At 46.6% G+C, this 24,016-nt stretch overlaps 1 long non-coding RNA gene across 1 annotated transcript in view; it reads left to right on the top strand.

Annotated features, from left to right (window-relative positions):
- The window catches only part of LOC144123124 (uncharacterized), a 361,098-nt gene that overhangs the window by 208,268 nt on the left and 128,814 nt on the right, over positions 1 to 24,016 (top strand). The gene's annotated exons all lie outside the window — the stretch shown is intronic.

Below are 24,016 nucleotides of genomic sequence, written 5' to 3'. Positions count from 1 at the left end.
TGCCTAGTAATCACTGATTTAACCTCACATAATCGGGCAGTGATTATCGTTTCGTCGTGTGTTTGGGCCGTCATTGACTGACAATTGAATTTGTCCTGACGATTCCGGCATTATAAGACACAAGATGAGGCAATTAACCGCAGATAGCATCACTGCAGACATTCTTTTAAAAAAAATCTGTGCAGGGCACTCAAAAGCTTTCGAGCATCGCAGGGAATTTCCTCCCGCTTTTAGGAAGGGAGGTTACGGCGTGGTTTCATCAAATCACGTTCTGGTTCAAGACGTTCAAAATTCCCGAAGTCAGGGCTGCCCCATTTAATGATGTCTGCAGTGGTTTTATCGTAAATTGTGCCTGAGCTCGCAGTCGTGCAGGCAAAGCTTCTCGGCCTCAAAGCACCTACATGAACTACGGCCGTGATAGAGTCGTCACAAATTGAACCTGTCCTGAAGCTTCCGACATTATCTACAGCTGCTTTTACGTTGCTTTAATTGATGGCTGCCTTGGGCAAATATGAAGATGATTGTGATTTTTTTATGGCTCAAGGGCATCTGTGGCCAAAGAGTGCCATGGCACAATGTATTTTTCGTCTTCTCAAGGTGGGTCAAAGACCCGTTTTCCAAGCATTTCACTCTAAAAACGCCAGGGTGATACCAAGAGTATCATTGGTAGCTGCCCGACGACACTAGGGATCGAACCCCGCACCTCCCGCATGCGAGGCGGGGGCTCAAACAATTAGGCCACCGCAGCGGTCCATGGACAAGTGAGCCACGACGCAAACACTTCAGTGAGCACGAGTGGCTGACAGTGCCTCGCTCAGCGTGGCCTCAGGTCAAAGCGGTGGTATACATGCAGAACTGGGCCGGCGTAATGGAAGGCAGTAGGCAATCAGCTGATTAGAGGGGCAGACTAAGTAGCTCATCATAAAGTGATACTTCCAGGCTCTATCTTCGTCTTGTTTGCTCAACCTTCTTCAATAACGTCATCTATGTAGGCTGACGAAATCGCCATTTTGTTTGCTTTTACACACTGCCGCTGCTTATAAATGGGGGCCGACATTTTGCTAGGGCAATGGCTGAGGCGTATAACAAATTACAAGTGTTGCTAGCATCAGTGGACTTGAATTGGTGTATTAGCAATTGTGAGGATTGTTCGCAACAAAAACCATCGCTGCTTCGGTGGCGTTAGCAGACACGAATTTAGACTTCCCGCAGTCCTTCCGTGAACCCCGCAGTGGTAGACCACCAAATGCAGGAGTGAGCAGAACGCCCCATCCGCCCTCTTGAATGCACTCGTGTCCGTCAGACGGCGACGTCAGTCACGGCTGCTTAGGGCGCCTCCATGCCGGCTCTGGTCCATCAGGGCACCCTGCGGCTGCTCGTCTCCTGCGAGCCTCGCTGCCGAGTCCCACAGGGTGCGGTTTAGTGCAACGAACGCACAAGGGCACAGAACATGCACTAACCCACTCAAAAAGAGGGGAGGAAATGGCACTGCCCTCTCCTGATATACTTGGCCTGGCTTACTGTTCAGCTCAGCCCGCGGGGTGCAACAGCACGCGGTCGTCCCGTAGCGGCAGTGGCGCCACGAATCCCGGGCGGGAAGTGGCGTGAATCCCAGAGATTTCCCTAATCCGCGACCGGGGAGAGCGCTTCGTTTCTCTACCTCTTTGTTTTTTTATTTGGCTGCTGCAGTCTTCCATGCGTTTCATTAATGGCGTGCAGTGCTACGGAAACTGCGGGCATTCAGAGGTACGCCTGTTTCAGCGACTCTCCTGTCGGGGGCATTCAAGAAGATTGGAGAGCTTCCTGAGATCGACCTTAGTTGCCTTTATTTTTCTGCATGCCTCAACATCATGGTGCACCAACGCAGAGTTGAAGAAAGTACGGATGTCGTGTTTAGCAGGAGAAGAACCCACGCGAAGCCACTCTTGAGTATGAAGGATACAGGCGCAGTTCAGACTTTCGCAGCGTATCGGACAAGGCCGAATTTCGCTTTCTGCAACACTGCACGGAAGTAATACAAGAAAACGCGCTACATTTGCTTGCATGTTTTTTATGTACATTTTTCACTCCCTCCCAGCGCTACGTCGGCGGTTGGATTCCTCCTCCGAAGTATTACACTCGACACTATCACCGCCCACATACAAGGATCAAACCAGTGTGTATAAACCATAAAAAAATAAGCACATGCAAAAAAAAAGAACAGCAGAATGCCGCGAAAGAAAGCACGTTGCATGTCAGTCTACGGAGCCCGCTTTCGGTACATTCATTCACACTTGATGTCTACACAATGCATGCAGCCTCCGAGCAGCCTCTGCATGGAACTGACTATGTGTTTTTCTTTTCAGTCCCTACGGTTCGCCCCTTGGCCCACATAGTGGCGCGAGGATTGTTTTATAACACCCAGACTCTCAGCGCCAGGCCAGGACAGGCCACCCTCCCCGAGTTGAGCACAGCCTCCGCATGGCTTCGTGCCTTATCACATCAACGGCTCGTTCAGCCACGCAGGGAAAGACCCCGGAGGAGATTGCTTCGGGAGGCCCGGTGGCGGCGACCGTGTTTATTATGCATATATGTAGATGAATTATCTCGCCGTGACTTTTAATAGCGTCAGAATCAATTTGGGGCCACCCCTGCCTGCGCCCCCCTATCCTCCCCTTTATTCGACGAGGGGGAAGAGCAGCACAAGTCCGCTGGGGGAATGAAGCCCGGTCCCGCCGCCTCTCTGTCTTAATATCTGCCGTGTCGCGCACAGCAGCCCCAGTTGACCGTAGGGTGCCGTAATGAAATGATGGAAACAGATCTGGAGCGGGGCAGCGCCTGTGCACGTAGACAAGGGGTAAAGGCTCGAACAGAGGTTGCGGGAGCACGCAAGAGGGGTAGGGCGTGCGGAGTGGAGGAGAAAAAAGACCAGAAGTTACGCCGAATAGAGTGCGTGGTTTCACCCGTCGGAGCGTCTGTTCGGAGTTACGTTGTGGGAGCCTGACGTGATTTTCGGGGGGTGGATGGGGGCTTTCACTCCCCTTCGTGTCCTTCCCTGTTTCTGACCGGCCCAGCTATGCTTTAATCAACGCTCCGGGTTGCTGAAGGTGTGAGGTTGCAATCTGGTCCTAATTTCGTCCGGTAACTGTTCCGGCCGTCTCCCGAGACACGGGTACACTGGCGCTCAGTTCCAGGAGCACACACCTTTGCTGCATTATGCTTTGATTTTGTTACTCAAGAGAGCAGGACTGCAGTGAGGGTCTGTGAACGGGTATGGTAAAAGGGAGAATAATGAAATCAAGCTTAGGGTTCACCGGCATGCATTCACAAACGGAGATGCGACGGTGCAAGGCTAAACCGTCATGCCGTGGCGGACCGCCTACTTGCTGCGTTGTTTTTAACGATGATCGATGGGACTTTTCGTTGCATCAATGGGAACGGCAAAAGTGGTACCCATATCTTCAAACAAAGCTCAGCGTCCTGAACCCGTCGTCTTATAGAGAAAATTGGCCACGTATGTAACATATCTTTCGCTTTAGAAGTTATTAGCGGCTCGTAGGGAAGGGTTAAGCCCCTACAAACATTTCTTTAGGCAGACTATAGACTGTCTATAGACTTCTTTCTATAAAGTCTATAGACTTTCTATAAACAAACACAAGAGAACGGTCAATAGGCAATACAAATACTATAGACGGTCTATAGACAATCGATAGAATTATGGCCATACACTTTTAGTAGACTTTTGTCTATAGCCAGTCTATCGACTAAGTATAGGCAAAAAGAAATATCTATAGGAAGGCAATAGCGTCTATACGAAGTCTATAGACCATCTGTAGACCATTTTTGTAAGGGCGGTGGGGAGCTTTCGCTCAAACTAGCATGATTTCTTGGAAAGGCTTATGCCAGAAGTTCTCATTTTAAGTTCTGATTTAATAATAATAATTGTTTTTTGGGGGGAAAGGAAATGGCGCAGTATCTGTCTCATATATCGTTGGACACCTGAACCGCGCCGTAATGGAAGGGTATAGGAGGGAGTGAAAGAAGAAAGGGCCGTAGTGGAGGGCTCCGGAATAATTTCGACCACCTGGGGATCTTTAACGTGCACTGACATCGCACAGCACACGGGCGCCTTAGCGTTTTTCCTCCATAAAAACGCAGCCGCCGCGGTCTGATTTTAACTGTTCTCATTTTAAGCACGACCGTCTCGCGCTACCAATTACCAATCAACACTACCTATCAGTAAGCCCCAGGCTTTCCTCTATGCATAGCGCATACATCTTGGGTGGTGTACTCGACAACTACGTATGCTCAAGTCACATGTTCTGGGAATACATTTTAGCCCTCGCTTCTAAGTTCTTGAAGGAGGAAAAAAAATCTTATTTCAATTCATGGAAGTTTCATTTTGTCGTTGAATGGCACTTTATCGTCTCCGCACCGACTGCTGGAATTTATAAATTTTAGCGACGTTTTTCTCGCATGAACCACACAGCTTGATTCACCTAACGCGTCTAAGAAACAAGCAGCGTGCGTTAATTATAGGCAAGAGCGCCCGCTAGTAACGCCTGGCAGTGTTTTCTTGAAGTCCAATGATAAAAGAACTGACATGGCACCATGTAGTTTATTTGGACAAAAATCATATCTTGAGTTGCGGCTCATTAAAAGAAAAGCCGTGAAGGTGTGCCGAATTTTGAACGCAGCGCCAATTCCTTCAGCGTTTCCATGATCATGGTGTTCAGCGCTACCACAATTCTGTGAATATACGCTGACGACAACAATGCCAATGATGCAGTTGTTGTATCATTGCCACTCGAAGAAGTTATCTCGCCAATAACGCGACTGCCTGGCCTACTGTTTGCCCTCATGTAACCTAGGTGCATCAGCATCAGCATTTTTCTGGGCTTGCGTCGCTGAAAAACCCATTTCACGCAAGAGGGATGGGCTACATGAGGGGTGGGCTGTGGGTTTGAGGGAAATGGCCCTTATGAAAATTCCGTACCTGTTTTTATATAAACAACCCGGCATTAGGCAGATCTGCGCATGTATGTACTTACATGCAGTCTATGCTCATTAAATCTCAATTCTTTTTATACCGACATCTGGAAAGCTATATAAGCCACATATGTAATTATGATTAATATATGTGTTCATATGTGCACAATCCCTTATATATACATGTTTGTAAGGTTATCATTAAGAATGTACATGTATTGGTCACGTATGATCATATACGCACAAATACTTACATATCCATATCTGGAGTTCTATCACGCACGAAGTTTTTGTAAACATTGACCGTATATCACCATATCTGCCCAAAGTACATGTATATCTACACATGGTAGCGTCTCACGTATGGGAGTTATGTATATATGCTCATGAATACCCAGATATGCAGATTTTCCTATATATTCCTATCTGATCAGAACCCTTATGTAAGTTTATATGTATACATTTATATGTATATATCGGCATACATAGCAAGATATTCCAACTTCCCCTACCCCCTTTATATCCTTGTAATCCTTTGCTAGCCTTTTGACGGTTGCTACTTAAAGATTGGTCCTGCGATGACGATACGAAGGTTAATTGTCCTCGGGTAGGCTACTCCGCTCCCAACAGATTTCACTTAGAGGGGAGACGAGAGGTGTAGCTCGTGCTGGGTTCAGCGTAGGCGTCTTTAGGATGGCTCTTGCGTCTTCAGAGGCGGAGATTTGGCAAAATGACTGAATGATTAAGTTGTGCATGATAAAATTTGTGACAAAAGGCGTGGCCTCAAGGTTCCGCGTCTAGATTCTTGATTAGGCCGGGCAAATGTGAGATAACGTTTTTACCGAGGAAGGGGAGAGTAGCAGTTTTCGAAGGAGGTAACCAAAAGTGGAATTGGCTTCATTCTTAAAGGTGCAATAAGGAGGAACTTGAACTCGTCTTTTTACCTCGGGAACTCAATCTACTTGCCCCTACTCCTGAACACGATTAATGACACTGCACAGAATATTTATTTTTTTGTGTAACCTTATGAAACTGTGTATACCTGTAATGTTTTACACACTGCGTGTATGATTTCTGTTCCTTGTCGCAGTTGTACTTTATTTATCATAATATGGAGGTGCCATTTCAACCTGTTGCTATTTGTGCATAAAAAATGAATATATATATTCCTTGTATTTCTTGCGACAAAGTTACCAAGTTTTGCATGGTAGCGCAGCCCCTGGTCAAGCCTTTGATAGGCTTTTTGGCTGCGCCCCTAACACCTCTGCGATGTTGATAAAATGATGACTTGGCGTTCCGGGCATTCTTAGAAACTTCGAATTATTGTCCTGTTTGGCCGATTTCCCTAAATTAAATCCGATTAAACATCCCGGCTCCCGCATTTTTTTGAACTCAACGCTCAAGGTAGGAGGAGTCAACCAACGCGTGGAGTGCCTTTCAGCCAGCCCCGTGGCGGCTTGCCGCTCTGCTATCGGTGTAGTGATACGTATATTTGAGAGTCCACGCGTTATTTTTATTTCCATGAGCTTAATTTGCGGCTATGTTGCCTGCCACTGAAACTCTTTATTCACAAAAACCTAAAAAAAATAAAAGCGAAAGCGAAGCCGCCACGGGACTGGCTGAAAGGTACTCAACGCGTTGGTTGACTGCTTCTACCTTCAGCGTTGAGTACAAACAAAGGCGGGAGCCCGGACGTTAGGGAAATCGGCCGCACAGGACAATAACTCGAAGTTTCTAAGAATGCTCGGAACGTGTAGATCGAGTTCGCGCAATAAGAAAGCAAGTTCCGATTCATGTTTAATGCATCTTTCATATTCATTGCATATGCGTGCCAAGTGAGAGTTTTAGACGGGGTGACACCAAGGTATTCATATGAGTTAAAAGAGGATTTTTCATAACCACGTCTGACTCTCGTATTTTGACGTTTGACAGCGTTACCGACGTCGAAAAGAGAGCAATGGCGTTTTGTTAGTGTTTCACCGCATTGACCATCTGTTGCGCCAGGCTTCGACATGCTGGAGTGCAGGAGAGCCGGAGCTTTTACTAGGGTGGACAGGTTACGCAGTCATGTGCAAATAGGCAGATATTCTATGTTTTATTTAATTACTGCATGCATAACACGTCCAAGCAGGAAATGTCACTAGAATTAAGACACGCAAGCAGCAAAACAAAAATCGTACATAATACAGTAGCACAATAAAAAAGGAAAGCGCAGTTGAAAATATCACACTTCATTTGGCGGGCGATACAGACGGCGTGTTAATCAGTAAGGCATTCCAGTCTGAACTCGTGCTTTGGGAAAATCACCGTTTGTACGTAGTAATTCGTGCAAATACTGGAGATGTGATAAGAGTGCTTATGGCGGGAGAGTCTTGAGGAATCTTTCTTAAGGTAGATTTCGGGATTTATACCAAGTTTTGAAAAACATAAGTGTTCAAGAAAGGCTACTCGGCATTGATTTTGCCTTCCGTCCAGTGGGTCAAGACCAGCAATTTGAAGTATTGAATAGGGTGAGTCGCGGGGAATATATTTATTGTAAAGGAAGCTCACTGCTAAGCGTTGAATTTTCATAGGTTTCTAAATATCATTGGACGCATGCGGGCCCCATGCCACACAACCATACTTTATGCAGGTGTGATGCATGCCTTGTATGCCGGAAGTTTTAATGATGCGCTCATTTCGCTGTTATTTATGGATCGGTTTTAGGTCCTACACTGTTTAGTAGAAACAATAATGAGAATGACTTTGAACGAGAAATGCCGCCCTCAGTTTGGAATCAATTGTTTAGTGATCATTGTATAATGTTTAAAGATAGTAAATTCGTTTCTGATTAGACAACTTTAAATGATAACTTGTAATTGTTGACGAAATCAAAACGAAGGACCTTTTTTCGGAACTATGAGAACCTTTTCTTCTATGTTTCCGGATCACTCGGGATGACAATGGTTGCTGAAAAATATGGCACAAAATGACGCTTCCACTGTTTTTTATGGGTTTTAAAACTTTGGAGTTAATGCCATCGATGCCAATAGTTGCAGCGCGAGAGGAAACTGCATGATGGTTGTGTCACGTGATTACGCACTTTTCCATGCAGAAATATCCACTATCAAATGTGAATTTGCGCATGCTGTCACGTGTCACGTGACTAAGCCTGGTTGGGCGACACTGAGAAGTGCTTAAGTTTGATTAAAGTAGTTCTCGCTGTAAAAGGCAGAACTGTACTAAATTCGTTCGCAGTCCACAGACACCTGATGCATGCGGCGAGCGACTTCAGAACCACCTCGTGCACCGGCCGGCCGGCGTCATCCTTATCAGCAGCAGCCGTTCGTCAGACGCGAGCGAGGAGGCAGACACGAAGGGTAGCCCGGCGCGGACACCGCTAACGAGCGCTGCTCAGCGCACCTTGGGCGGGACTCGGGAGCTAATTAAAACGCCGCTCAAATTAGAGGCTGCCTCGCGGCGACCACCACCAGCCAGCGAAAATAAGAAAAGATACACGTGCTGCGCAGTGACGACTAAGACTAGTTAAAAGAAATAAGAAGTAGAGAGAAACAAGCAGGAGTCCCAGCCTCGGAGGGTCGGCGTCGGTCCACGGGACCCGCGATAAGAGGAGGAGGAAGAGCTGGAAAGAGGACGTTGCTGGAGATATCGAGGGAAGGCGGAAAATGCAGCTGGTGCAGCACCGGCCGCCAGGCAGAGCGGAGAGTCCTTGGCGGGGAAGGAAAGTCCCCCTCGCCGGATCCGCGCGCATGGCCCGACGACGGCCGAGAGGTGACGGCGAACGCTGCCAGCGCTGAGAGTGTACGCAGGGTGGACGCTCATCGGAGCAGGCTTCTCATATTGAGAGGCTCTCCGCGTGAAGAATGACGACGAAAACGCGCCAGAGAGGACAGGTATACAGCCGGGTGAGGGCAAGGATGAAAATAAAGCGGAAGAAGGAATAAGCTGCAGGGTGGACGAGAAGCCGGCAGCAGCGCAGATGAGGACGAGGAGGACGGAGGAGGAGGAGGAGAGAAGGGAAGTAGAAGCCGGCGCACGTCGTTAGCGGCGAAACTCGGGCGATGCCCAAGAAGAAGAAGCAGAGGCCGGCGGGTGCCTTTGAAGGCGGACCAGTGGACGCGGGCGGCGGCGTCGCCATTGGGGACCCGCGCTGCCGGGGCCGGTCTCTCGTCCGGGCGCTTTTAATTGCCGGGTCGCGCTCCGCTGCGCAGGAATGGGGAGCCGGCGGCAGCGCCGCGCTGATAATGCGCCTTAATTAGGAAAGTCCCCTCCTGGCGGTTCGCTAGCGGCGGCCTCCCCCCTCGGTGCGCGCAGGGAGTCCAGCGAGGAGAAAACAACGGCGCCGCTGCGCTGCACGGAAAAGAGAACGCTCGTGAGTGGATGGGACCATCGAGGCCAAAGGACGGACGCCCAGGCACGTCTCCGCACGACGGTGCCGCACGCATGGATCGCTCGGCGTCTCGTAGTCGTTAGCGTTGCCGAGCATAGCCCGCATGAGGCAACATCCCCAAGCTGCCAGGCGCCACCGCAAGCGTGCAAGCGCGGTAGCTGAGCGCCGCCTTCGGGGCCGGAAGAAAGTTCCGGGTCTCCTTCGAGGCTTTCCTTCTGCTATTTTTCTCTGCCGTTTTTTTTTTTGTCTTCGTACTTCTGTCTCCACGCCATCAGCGCACTGCTTCCGGCAAGAGCGAGGGGGCTTGGTGGCCACCACACGGCTATCCTGCCGAGCACTGTTCTTTTACTTTCTTGGCGGCTAGTTTTGAGGAGCGGGTTGAAACAGCTGCTTCGATGTAAACTGCTTTAGGCGTTCGATTTTTTGGCTTCCGTTCGAGCATGGCTTCATGCCGCACAGGAAGGTAAGGAAACACGCGATGCGACGTTTCGGCGTATTCAGTTTACAGTGCTTCTTCATACAAGCCAACACAACATTTATGACACGTTTGTTGTGTACCTAATGAAAATTCCGCGAAAGAAACATCCCGTAATGTTCGCACCGGAACAGTAGCTCATTGATTGAGTGACTTTTCGTAGCGCATGGAAGGTAACACGCGAACTCCACGCCAGTAAATAACGCCAGCAACATACACGACGCAACATAAAATCAAACATGGCTACCAAACGTAGTGCCCTCTGAACAGCAAGCGATGGCTGAAGAGGAATCTTGCGGGGGGTAATATCACAATTTCTTGCCCCATTTTATAAGGGTCTCATTGTTTTTCAGCATTCGTCACTGACTCGAGAGACGCTACGCCTTTGCTAACGTTTGGATGTGCCAGTAGGCACAGCGGTGATACTCATCGAATTGTACCGGAGAAAAAAAGGATTGTTATGTTGCACCGGCGCTAAGTTAAAAAAAAAAGAAATGATTTCATTTCTCATGCTGTATATGCTACAAGCGATGTAATGACAAATATGCCTGATTCCAGATAAGAGTTGCGGACTAACCATCGTGGCGATCATATGTGTTCAGAGTACACGGCCATGCACCGCTCTTATTAATGGCGCTAAAGCGCGATTGTAGGAGGGGACCGAAATATTTATTTTTGGGCCACAGAAGGAAGCCAAGATAGTTGCGAAGAATTATATCTGATGAGAGCGTAGTGGGGCTGGGCTTTTCGTTTTTAAGGTGACCAAGGCTGGCATTTACTTGATTCAAACCGCCTCTAATTATTTTTTTTTGCAAATGTAGATGCCATTTGTTTCAGTATATAGCAGTGATGCGTAAGAACGATGTGGTGAGACGAAATGTGCTGTTACGGACAGCACAGTAGGAAGATGTTCAGCTACGAGTCATTCCTACCTTGTTCTCTGCTTACCGGCTCTGGAACATGGCTCGCCGGCTGGTTACCTTGTGCACGTCCGCCTGACGCCACTAAGTCTGCTCATTAAATATCACGCGAAGGAGCTGGTAATTCTGAAACGCTTACAACTACTCTCAGTGATGTAAGGACCTAGGAATGCTATCTCTAAATTGTCAAGTTTTGTTCAAATAGGGTGCAGCCCGCATCCGTCATTATTTCGATTGAAACAAGAGCGCACTGCGTTTGTCAGTATTGCTACTTTTGTGGGCACACGATGTCTCCATAAGATACCTGTATCGTGTTGCTCTAAGAAAGGTCTTCTTCCGCATGACAGCGCTCACTCGAAATTGATCAAACGAGGCATTGTTTCTTCTGCCATCCAGGCAGCGCTCACAAAAAGCTGTCCCCATACGATGCAGAGCAGTGTTAACAACCAAGTCCAACGTCTTTACAGTGCTGGCTACTCACCAACACTAGTGAGTAGCGTTTCAGAGACTCTTCTCCAGAAATTGAAAGTGCAAGGCAAAGACGCAGGCAAGCTAGAACAGGCCAAACGACCTCCCTTGGCCGTCATCCCGTATCTTCACAAGCTGTCTCACAATTTAAAGAAGGTTGCAAAAAGAAACAACGTCAACCTTGTCTTCTCAGCCCCGTGCAAATTGTCACGAGTGTGTACACTGCTGACAAAGCAAAAGAAAAAGGTTTGCACTATTAGACATGTAGAACCACTCACACATTGTGCTACATGTGTCATTTACGAGATTCCCTTGAAGTGTGGACGCGTGTATATTGGGCAAACCGGCAGGTGTCTCAACGAGAGATTGTTTGAACACCGCCGGAGGGTCCGTACCAAAAGCGGCGGGCACCTGGACGACCATTGCAAGTCTTGCAAAGGGTGCGAACCATGTTACGCGCGCACGGTTGTCAGAGCACGGGCGCGGACAGAAATTGAAAGGGTCATCATTGAGGCAAGAATGATAGCCAAAGCTGGAGACAAGTGCGTCAGCACGCCATCAATTTTACTTACAGACAAGGAGTCCAGTTTTCTAGGCCCACTATAAACATGTTTTTTTTTTTAATCACGTCTGCTTTTAATTCTTGTTCTAGAGAACTTTCAACTTTTTTGACTCAGTATGACTGTGAGCGGTTGACTCAGCTCTTGCGTTGCGTTTTGTATTGTTTTGTTATGCGTTTGGCCCCGACCCTGCTTTTAGCTTCGACTTTTACTTAGTGTTCGGTGACGATATTGTTATTTTCGTTTTCGTTTTGCCTCGTGCTGCATTGGCGGCAAAGGTCGCCGACTGATCATTTTCCATGCGTGCATCTTACGGTTCGTCGTGGTCCTCTCGGTTTTATCGGTGCTTGGCTGACTTTGCGTTACCTAGATATGTATCACTTTGACACTATGTACTTCGTTTTGTTTTTTTGTGTTAGATAGCTGAACGCGTTTGCTATTTTCTTGGTCGCGTGGGTGTTGGACTGCGTTATATAAGCTGCTCATCTTTCTGAATAAATGTGTTGGTAGTCAGCGCCCTGTCCTGTCCACTTCTGTTCGTCCTTGTTTTTTTCGCGCTGCATTCGTTTACCACGTTCACTGACCAACAAGCCCAAACAGCCGCTTTAGTTAAAGCTGTTTGTCTGTCTCCCACATCTCTTCACCCCTTATGGACACCGACACGTGATGAAATTGCAACGTTGTCGTTGCAACATGTTGACTTTTCAGGCGAACTTGACGTAAGGGCAGGAAGAACATCCATTTCAGTAGCGGCGGACATATCACACGACAGAGCGTTTCTTTTATATCGGTTTGCGAAATTCCCCATGTGGTTCACGGGTGACAGCTGTGCCACTCGGAAAGTAGCCAGTCCCGGTTGCCCAGCGGATATATGGCGTCGTGCTACTCGGTGTGAACTCGAGCGTACGGGTTTAGTTTCTCGCCTTCTTTCAGAGGAGGATGTACGCAGACATGCCTGTGTGCCTGAGCTCCGGGTCGCGCGAAGGAACAACACGATGTCAAAATTAGCCCAGGACTACGATGTGCACCTTGTATGCATTTTATAACGGAAACAACCTAATTATTTCCTATTTTCCTAAGTTTAACGTGCCAAAGAGGATCAGGGAATGAGGGACGCCGTAGTAGAGGGCTCCGGATAATTTCTACCAGCTGGGGTTCTTAAACGTGCACTGATATAGCTGATCTGGCACACGAGTCTCTATCGTTTCGCCTCCACCGAAATGCGATGGCCGCAGCCGGGATAGAACCCGTGTCTCTCTCTTCAGCAGCCAACCATCATAACCACTCAGCCACCGCGGCGGCTACACGATTACACGCCTTCGGCGTGTAGGCACGCCAGCGGACACATAAGCCCTGTATTCACTGATAAGGTACCCCCTTTGCCTAAAGCAACCAGTATGTCCGGTTTGCTTCTCAGTTCTATAGCGGCACAGTTATCGCACCCATCAAACTATAAATCACTGTGAGGTAAGGAGAGCCCTTTTGCTCACCTTCCAATACCTTTTGGTTTTTAGGGAAGCCGTGGGGGCTCCACTATATGAGGCAGAAGCAAACCAATTCAGCCTGGCTACTTTTGGCAAAGACTGTACGTTCAAGCAGCACGAGGCGGAGCGCTTTGTCATGTATGCTGCCTTTCGGTAAGCTCTGACGTATTGATGTGAAGCCTGTACAGACTAAATGAGCTTATAAGAGAGAACAGGCTCAATGTATATCAGTTTACATAGGTATATGTACACACCCAACTATTCAGAACAAAAGCATTTTTGAACGAGAAGCCGGTTATGAAGTAATTTTTTTTTTCATATAATGTGAGATTGCACTGTAACAATCAATGTATCGGCGGAATACCCGACAACATTCTTGCATTTTTTTTTCTAATAACGTTTTTGCTATCGTCAAAAGCTTTCTCCACTCGTCTTCTATGCTAGTCTTAACTGTTCGAGGTGATCAATGGAAATACTCTATAAATGAAAGATTTTGCTAAATATCAAAACAATGGACGATTACCTTGAATATTTCCACAGCAGTATCTTACATTTTCTCAATTTTCGAAATTGTGGATGGGAATGTTGGACATGAAACTGCGCCACCGAATATGAGACGGAGTTCATAGTAAAGTTTCCAAGGCTCGGAGCTTCCATGCACCTGGCTGACTTTCACGTTCCTTGAGCGGAGAGATTCACAAAAGATACACTGAGCGACCATTGTCCGTATCCGAATTCATATGGTTGAGGTGGATGATTGCCGCGTAAGCCACATTTCTTTTCCATAGGTACAGGTAATAATATCGTGATCCACTACCGCGATTACACTTGGAGTATTAAAGTCGCAAATGGCGCATAAAAAGTTTAAAATCATACTAGTTACAGGAGAAGAAAACGCGTACACGACAAGCGAATACATGCTGAGAGAGAAACAGATAACTAATATATGAAGTGAACTGCCGAGAAAGCGTGGCTACTGCTCATTAAAAAAATGCAAAAAGTACAACTATTGTAACGAAGAAAGCAACAGGCACGGTGCTCTATGTTATAAGTGCTGCGCAATTCATTAATATATTATAAAGAAAAGGGTATGCAGTGAAAAATATTCCTCAACCACATCAGCTAAATTGTACAAAATGTTCTTTATATTCCGCAACCAAACTTACATGAAGGCTTTTAAATTCTTTCGCAATAAATTGATGAATTATGTGCGCCGTGCAAAGCATAGTTATTATCTTGAATATTTTTATTTCTTCAGAAATGACAGTCGAAAAGTCTGGATGATAATTAACGTTTGCTAAATCGCATGCCTACTTCAGCGTCCTCAATACATGTTCTTGAGAACGCGATGCTGAAATGTCTAACAATTGTCTGCCAGACGCTTTTAACAATTACTTTAACAGCGTTCCTAGTACGCTTTTACACATCAATGCCTGCCGTCACATATCCGTCAGCAGTTCATAGTCAGTTTGCTTACACCCATGCACCTGGGAATCTGAAAAAAAAGATATGGAAGTATTTCGAACTCATCAATAGCAGTTTTCGTTACGTTAATCACATTGAGATTAAACCTGTAAACCTATAAATTTTTTTGAAGTTTATTGCCGCTTTATTAATGCATGTTTATAATATTTGCCTCTCCTGCGATGTTTCCGCGTGAGAAGCAAGCGTGAAAAGTTGTAGCGCTAAAGGCGATAGAATTTTATTGTTACAATAAATACCAACCTCTGTGGTTCCGATATTTTCATAGGTCTTAGAAAAACTGATCACTAAGAATATATTAGTGGTTTTCTGGAAAGAAAAAGATATTTTCGAACATGCGTTTCGGAAGGGTATATCTACTGAGCTTGCCCTAGCAGCTGTGTAAAAAAAAATACTTTTTATCAGAAAGTTTAAAAAACTCCTGCTCATCCTGGGAGTTCTCGTCGATTTTAGTAAGGCCCGTGATCCTATCGGTCATGAATTTTTGTTACAAAAAATTATTACTATGGCGTTCGCGGCATTGCATTGGATTTTATTCGGCCATATCTGATTCATAGTAGTCAATTTCTAGAGAATAATAGTGTGTAATTTTTGTTAGTGCAGTTGGCATTGACGTACCGCCGGGTATTATCTTGGGCTCTATTATAAATAATATTGTTGTTATCGGTATTTTTGGGGAATTCAATACAAAACTTCTATTCTGCACTGAAGACGCCGCTTTAATCTTTTCATTCATTCATGCTGTAGGGTTGATTAACTACGCATGAAAAGATATTGAAGTGGTCTGTTGACAATCGAGTGATAATTACCACGAAAAAAATAAAGCTATTTTGTTTCAGCCCAACACAGAGAACGGCATCCTGCACACTGATATTTCAATCGCTTGTCTAAAATTTAGTTCTTGCGTTCAATTAAACATTCGGTCTCCTCTTCGATCAAGACATGTCCTGGAATCACCATACAAATGTTTTTGCAGATAGCTAGGCTCTCTCTGGTTAGCAGCCTTTTGTTCGGTGTTAAATAGCTTCTTCAAAAAAAGGCAACTGCTTATTTATAAGTCTTTGATCCTTTGCACATAAATTACTGTTGCCTTCTTTGGGGCACAACTCCTGCTACTAATATTATTTGTATTTGTATTTGTATTTTTCTTCTTCTGAAGAGTGTTATGCGCACTGTGTGCAAAGCGCAATTTATTTCCCCATTGGCTCACTCCATAAGGGCCCAGAGTTGCTTAAACCACACTAGTTCTATAGTCAACTTGAATATAGACACCATTTATAACTGCACAAGTTTTGCAGAAAATTGTTTTGTGCCGAAAACGCGTAAAAATTATGCAAAAGAAAATGATTTGTTACATCCTATATATAAACATTAAATAGCCTAATCTTTAACGTTGTCGATGTTTGTTGATTTTCTAAACGCAGTGTATGGGGTATTTCGCATCCTCGTAGATGTGAATTTTTATAAAACCAGTTGTACCATGAAGTTTTTGTTTGAACATGTCTATTAAAATGCTTTTCCTTCCTCTTATTTCAGTCCTATTGACTGACTTGGTACGTTTCACAGTGTGTATATCTTGTTTTTGTTTTATAGCTTATTTTTTCACGTGAGTTATGCCAGTGTCATTTTTGGTTATCTGTGTCTGCATTGCTGCCTCTACCGCAAGACCGGTTGAGGACCAGTCAAGTTCCCATTCGAAACTTTTTCCGCAATTCCACCACATTTTGTGAAATTAAACCATATTTAGTGATTTAAAACCACAACAGGAAAGTGCCCTTATTTAACTGAGCCATTCAAAAGCTCAGCAGGAAGGTTCCATGAATGCAAGGTCCTGCTGCTTATTAAAAGGCCCACTGAAATCCAGGGTCCGACGGAAATCCTCCTGGTAGGAAATGTTCATGGCGCGAAAGTATCGAACGCCGACCCGTCTTGTTAAAAAGACGTTTTGGCCTCTGCTATTGAAACGCTCACACCTGTCGCGTCTACGTCACCAATATTTGGGTGAAAATAGTGTGGCACCGTTTAGTCCGACACACAGCTGTGAATGCGTTTTTCTATACATTTTTTCTCCTCTCGACCTGCGAGTGTTTCAATTTGCACGTGGTGGTAAATACTGAACGCTTTTAAAGTAGCGTTTCGCAGCATGAATCATGGACCGTAATGTCTGTTCACCTGCTGCTGGCGGCGGTCGCGGTTTATATAGCGACCATTTCTCACAGGTAGCATTTATAGACTATGGAGGAACGATCGCTCTGTTCGACTTCGAGGCTAATAGGCGTTAAAGATTCAATAGAATCCTTCACATTAAACCGATGGGTGGCAGCCTCACTGCGTTGTTGAGAAACGATTATTGCTACGGAAAGAAGCGAACAGTTTTGGCGCGAATAACAGCCCCACTGAGAGACGCTGATCAGAGGCACGGAATGTCTCGTATTTGAGGACCCTTTTTCATTGGTGTTCACGCAAACACGTAACGTAGCTGCAGTGCACGTGCAACAGGTGCACTTGTGTGCACGCACCGTCTTCATTTCGCCGCTAGTGGAGGTGAAGCTGGATGCGACTAACGTGCGGCAGAGGCACGTGCCAGACACGCCCCCGAGGTCCCTTCGTCGCCAACGCGAGCAGCGGCTTGTTGTGAGCGGCCGGCTATCGGCTGTCGCGGCGACACGCGGCGCCGACCAGAAAAAAGAGGCGCCGGAAATTCGCGAGGACTCGCGGCGGCGGTCAATGGAAAAGCGAACGACGACTGTGCCACGTGACATTTAGGCCAGCGTTGTTGGACCTTTCGTATCGCACCCGTGCGCGCCGCATCGCGGAGCTCGTTATTGTGCAAGCGCTTGCAGGTGCCAACCTCCCACTCACTCGTGCCTCTTTTTCCGCTACTTCTTTTTTTTTCATTTCATTAGGCAGGCTCGTGCGTACCTGCCTGTGTGTGTCGCAGCGTACATATCGTACGAGTGGGCCACTCTGCGGCTTTGATCTCGTCGTGGCAGCGGCACGGCAGACACATACATACCTGCAGAAGCGAGGGGGAATTTTCTGTGTGCGTGTGCGCGCACATGCCAGCTCGTCCCGACTGCTGGCAGTGTGTATGTCTGTGCGTCTCCTACACACGCTGTGCGGCGCAGCGTCAGCGGGCGGTTATCTGCGCGTGTGTGCGCCTATTTCGCTCGCGGCCAGCGTCCGGCCAAGCGCCGTCCATCCGGCGGCGGGCCTTGCCGCTCGGGTGGACCTCAAAAGGATCGTCCGTCCGGACTCCCGGCGGGGACAAAGGCGCGCGCGCGGGCGCGCTCCGGTGGCGGCCCCGCGTCTCCCGCCCCTCTTCCTACAGCGAAGCTGCTCCTCTCCTGATCGCGCGCGACCGCAAACGTTGGCGGTAGAGCGCTTCCTCCACCGACGCCTGCCCAGCCACCACTGGCGCGAAGCCCGCGGACAAGCGGACCACCGTCATCTCGCGAGGACGTGCATGCACGGACCTGTCCACAGGCCTGACGCTCGCGTAGGTGCGGGTAGGTGGAGGGGTGAGCGCAAGGCCCAACGATGGCTAGATGCGCTGATCCAGGACGTCGCCGTCCTAGATGGCGATGACGGTACAGACCGGAAGTGTGGGCGACTGCGCCGAGCGGTCATCCTGGCAACCGCTTCGCACAGGTCACTGCAGTGTGTTTTTGGACTTCACCACAAACTTTAAGAGCAGGCTGGTTGCGGGCGCTTTCGACGTGGTAAGCGGCATTAGCGTCAAAGCACGCTGTAGCCGCAAGCTATGACCTCCATCGGCTTGCCACTGGCGATAGCACCATGCAAGCCGGTGCCCTCTGTGTGGCCACATGATGCAGGTGGACCTTGTTAATGAGGCCCTTAGAGTGTACAGAGCTATCGCTTCTTCGTCGCGTACAAGGCCGAAATTTCCGGGATTGTTTTTTTCTGGCCGCGCATTCGTAACGAGTGGTGCGTCGCCCTATGTGGTACTATGATGGAACCTCAAGCGCCGAGACTGGCTCCACCACCTGTATACTGCTGCTCAGACGCACCTCACTAAAGAACACTTTGGCGCAGACAGTGTCTGTAGCCGAAGCGCCATTTACTAAATGCCCATACCTGTCAAGCTGCGCAGTGCAAGCATGGTATTGCTGATTTTACAGCGGTGACAAAATTGGTGTCCTGAAGCCCCTAACAGTGACGAAGGTCGGGTGAAATAGAATGGGAGACTTCATAAAAGAAAATTAGCACAGATCCTCCCCGCCTGCGCTTATGAGACCGAGACGCTGGGAGCGGCGATCATCGTTCTGTCACTCAGCATTTGTCCTGAATGCTCACTGGGAGCATCGCAATCTGGCAAAAGCTTTGTACTTTCGCAAGTTTCGAAAGTGCTGAAATCACCAAGATGAGAACTGGTGGCCCGATAGTCCGATGTCTGTTCCGGAGGCAAAGGTGCTAAAAATTACCCTACATTGCTCTTTAGGAGGTGGTTACAAGCAGTGGGATCCTATGGAAACAGTGCTAACTAAAAGGTACAGAATAAATCATCCCTGTGCACAGCCGCAGGTGAGCGGAACTTCGCCGCTGTGCCTGCACGATAACGCAAGGCTGTTCCAAAACATAGCTCACAGCAACCTCTTCCTCAACTTCAACCTCAGCCTTGCTCTCCCACAAACCTCCACCCGGTTCACTGACCAGTATCTCCTTATAGTTTATGCGCACACATGTGACATGAAAAACGGGACTCTTTCTGCTGCATATTCCCACTTACTACACCTCTAAAATCGGTGACCTCGGCACTTGCACCATGTTTTATTAGGTACTGCATGCAGCGAACACTTAGAGTGAAGTCGGGGACATTGGATCGACGGTGCTAGCTAATTTAGACGGAAGCCAGGCGGAGAACAGGGTATGCTTAAAAAAATTCGTTTCAACTTGTTTTAAAAATTCCAAGCACAGTATCAATATCTTTAGGGGCACTAAATGACGAAATGCGAAGGGTTTGTAAAGCAGATTCGTCCTCATCTCGACAGAATGTTCGCGCTGTCCCTGGAGCCCTCGTCGTAGTGGATGCGCCTCTCGCAGCGTGCGATGGGCCAATGCACAGATAACTCAGACGTGACCTTGCCGTCGCCCGCTCTGGCGCATCAACGTGCCGTCGAGTCAATCGTAATGAGAGGAAGCGAGTGCGAAGGAGATGAAAAAAATGTGAGCGCAGATAAACAAGGCTGGCGCCCCGCCTGTTGCAATCTCCGAGTTGGCCGCCGACCGCTGCCTCGGCTGACGATCTCTTTTCAAAAGCATCCCCGCGTGCTCCGACCGCGACAACGAGTGATGTCTCCCCTCCCCTTCTCGCGTCTCGAATCAAGCACGACTCGGATGCAGTACACGGCGTCACCACTGCGTCCCTCTGCTGCGCTGTCTTTTGAAAGAGCCTCCCAGCATCATGCGACCGTGTCATCGTTGCTTACCGCTCGTATTGCCATACTCTGATTTTTGTCTTACGCGTGGCGGCTCCGGCAGCGTGTAGCCGAACTTCATGAGCGCCTGAATGCACTGTGTGCTCGCCGGCTGACGTCTTGTTTTACTCTCCTCTCCTCCTCAGCGCCAGGTTTTGGTGCCTGCTTTCCCTTTCGTTCGTTGATCGTGGTTGTGCTCTTCTGTCGGAGCGCTGGTTAGACGAGGGGGGGAGGGGGGGGGGGGAGGCGGAACCCGGTTTATTTTGTTCTTTTTTTCCTGCACACATCTTTTGGAAAATTATCTTTGTCTCATATGATATAAAAATACACCAAATGTCCCCGAAATATGTTCGGCTTCAGAGGTGGGAAATACAGGGGGAGGCAGAAAAATTAAGCATGCACGTTTTACTGTTAAGAGGTGTTCTCTCCACAGGTAAGCGCATGTCACGTTTTGGTGGGAATGTATTGTTTTTCTTTTCCTTTCCAATTTTCAGAAATTTGTCCTAGCTACTCGCCGGTTACTAGGGTAGCAGTGGCTATCTCAGGACAGCGTTAATTGAAAGTGAATCGGAAAAGCCTTCGTCCTGCAGTGGACCCAGTTAGGTTGATGATTACGATGATTGGCTGCCTGCGTGACGCTGCCAGTCAAGCCCAATGTGGTTTTGAGAAGACCGTGGTGCACAGGTCCTTCCGCTGTAGGTATGTGATAAGAAACCATTGCTAATATTATTGTTCATTATCACTATTAAGCATGGCGAAACTACTGAAAATAGACGGTCATTTACCATTAAGTAAAATGTGTATTTAGATCTAGACGAAAAAGAGGGTATGATTTTTCTCCTCAAATTTTAAACTTAAAATCCAGGATTTGCTGTCAACTTCCGCCAAAGGTGGAGTTTTCCAAAACGGCAATTTTATTCACTAAGCACGCGCTACAAAAGCCCAGCAAATTTGCAGTAATTTGCAGTATTATTATGTATTAAGAGACTTAAGCTCGCATTACTGCTTTCTTACGTGGGGTACAGGTACTGAATCAGATTCAAAGGCGAAGGTTTTTGTCACAGAGCGGTCACTTGTACACAGCCCACTTATATCCATGAAACGTACCGGGACAGAGTGGCATAATTTCAAAAGTAGCGAGCTCAAACAAAAACAATTGCCTTATACAAAAATAAAATAACCACGCGTTTTGAAACGAAATCCGATCCATCACTGTCTATGCAGAGATGTTCAGGCATTGTCCATTTGTTAACCTCTTTCCCTAACAGCCCAATCATGTAAATTGCTAGAGCATGCAATCTTAAAGCACATCGTAGTTTTTCTCGAGTCAGACAATATCCTTAACCTTCAACATAGGCTTCGTAGTGGATTCATCACCATAACGCAATTAGCTGAATTCCCTCGTCATCCCTTGTTCTCTAGACATGGGTGAACGGTTTGACTGCATATTTAGGGACCTGTTGAATGCATTTTAAACCGTACTTCGCTGCAAATTTTGCAAAATTAAACTCTATATTAAAAACCCTTAAACTTGCAACTCGATAACTGGTATTCTTTCTCAAGCTTCGCAATATCTGTATTTCAATTCCACTTAATCACCGGTCATTGACTCTTCATCAGGCTTACCACAAGGTGCCGTTGTGGGTACACTTCTTCTCTTGTTATATATCACTGAGCTACCGGTTAATGTATAACAAGCACGCGATAGTACTCATATGACTGTGCGCCTCATCACACAAGTAAATATAAACTGTGAATTGTGTGATTTAACGTCCCAAGGCGAAACATGCGCTATGCGGGACGCTGTAGTAAACGGCAGCGGGTTAATTTACTACACCTGGGGTTCTTTAACTTGTGCTGACATCGCATAGCGCACCGGCGTTTCTATTTCGCCTCTACCGAAACACGGCCGACGCGGCCGGTGTCGAACCAACGACATTTGTGTCAGCAACCCAACGCCAAAGCCACCGAGCTATCACTGCGGCGTTATACTATTAGATCACTCTTCGATCAAGGACTTCTTAGCAACTGTTTCTCAAAATTCCGTGCGCTACATGACAAATAAACATTCAGTTTACCGAAGCAGTTCTCATGTCGTTATCCAAGCGCTTAAATAATTATCTGAAAGAATTAACTGTTAAGAGCTCTGTAAATGCAAAAGCCTCGCCGTTAAATTCCTTCTGGATATATGTCATCGATATGAATTCTTAGAACTGAAATGAATTTAGCTCGAAAACCGGACACGAGAGACGCTAAATTCACTTCAATGGAGAACCATCTAGCCCAATGTTATGCGCTTCAGATTTCTAACGAAGCTATCTAAAGACATGGATGCTTGCGACAAACTTCACGTATTACTCGACTAGATTGCAAATTACTTAGGTACAAAACTGACAATCTGCCCAATCCAAGAACACCATTGCGTTGTTTGGAATTCTCACAAGCTTGTGGATGTAAATAAAGCGTAATCGAATAAAAAAAGGCATTGAGTTTCATATTTCAACGATATGATAGATATTCAAAGCGTGCTGTTTTCTTTTCATATCCACGTCTATGCGCTGTTCCGAAAATGTTGTTCGCCTTCTTCTCATTTGGTCTGATATGAAACTCGCTTCACTTTTCTCACGTTGTCGCACTGAATATTTAAAGTTCTTGTGCCCGATAACTATCTCTGCATGATTTTAGCCACTTGGCAACTATATAACACTTTATAAACCATCATCATTATTAAGAACCTATTCCCAACTTTACATTTCTTCTTTTGTGTTCTTGTATTGACTTGTTTCAACACAGTTTTATTGCCCCCGCCAAAAAAAAAAAATTGAACTATTGTCTTGCTCTCACTTTGCCTCTGAAAGAAATTTTTGATTCAGTGATTTGTAGCTTGTGTTTTTTTAATTATGCGTTTTGTTTTGCATTAATTAAGTGTCTCATATTTTGTTCCCTGTTATGTGATAATGCATTTTTATCTCGTCCTGCCCTAGCCTCATGCGAGGTTACTGTTTATGAAAATACAACAAATAAAAACAACAGATACAGAAACATTTCGCTCACATAAAATATATACGAACTATAGAACACGAAAGTTAAGTTTGCTGGATCTCGAATATGTTGCAGCGATTGAATATATAAGCATATAATTAAACAAGCGTTTCAGTACTCATTTTTAAAACAAACATGAAAAAATGTCTTTCGTGCATGATGTAAGACAAGTTTTTTTTCCTCAAGATATTGAGTGTTCCCAAACACAGTCAGCCTATAATTGAGGCTCTAAATATTTCCACGTTGTGTGAAATCATTTTGATATTGGAATCACATCTCTTTTCTGAACAATTTCCGCGCAGTTATGTACCAGTTCTGTACAGTTAGAGTCGCATGAAACGCGAACGAGACAGTTGAAATGCGAGCTGCAAAGCGCGAAGATTTTATTTCAGCCATGCTTCCTATTAGTGTATTTCATATTGAATTTCATATCGGGCAGACTGCTGCGTAAAAGTGTTAATAAGTTTTGTGCGCGCTTCTTCTCCTGTAGTTAATATTCTAATACGATAAGGTGGTGTTTATGGATATTTCCCTCTCTATACCTGCCACGTTTCAACCATCCTCCTCTCCCCTTCCCTTCTCTCCTTTTAGAGGGGACAGGAGGGAGATGTCGGAAGAAAAATGACTCAGCAAAAATGAGAATTACTAAGGGGAAAATGAATCAAAAACAGCACGCCTATGTGCAAAACATGAAGCCTACCGAACAAGTATTTCTGCAAAAACTAGGCTTGCGGGAGGTATTCCTTCACGCATTACTCGGAAAGAGCCACCCGGACCTCACAAACCCCA

The sequence above is a fragment of the Amblyomma americanum genome, chromosome 3, assembly GCF_052857255.1.
Source record: "Amblyomma americanum isolate KBUSLIRL-KWMA chromosome 3, ASM5285725v1, whole genome shotgun sequence".
Lineage (NCBI taxonomy): Eukaryota > Metazoa > Arthropoda > Arachnida > Ixodida > Ixodidae > Amblyomma > Amblyomma americanum.
Note: the sequence above shows the minus strand (reverse complement) of the source record. Positions and strands in the feature narration are given on the sequence as shown.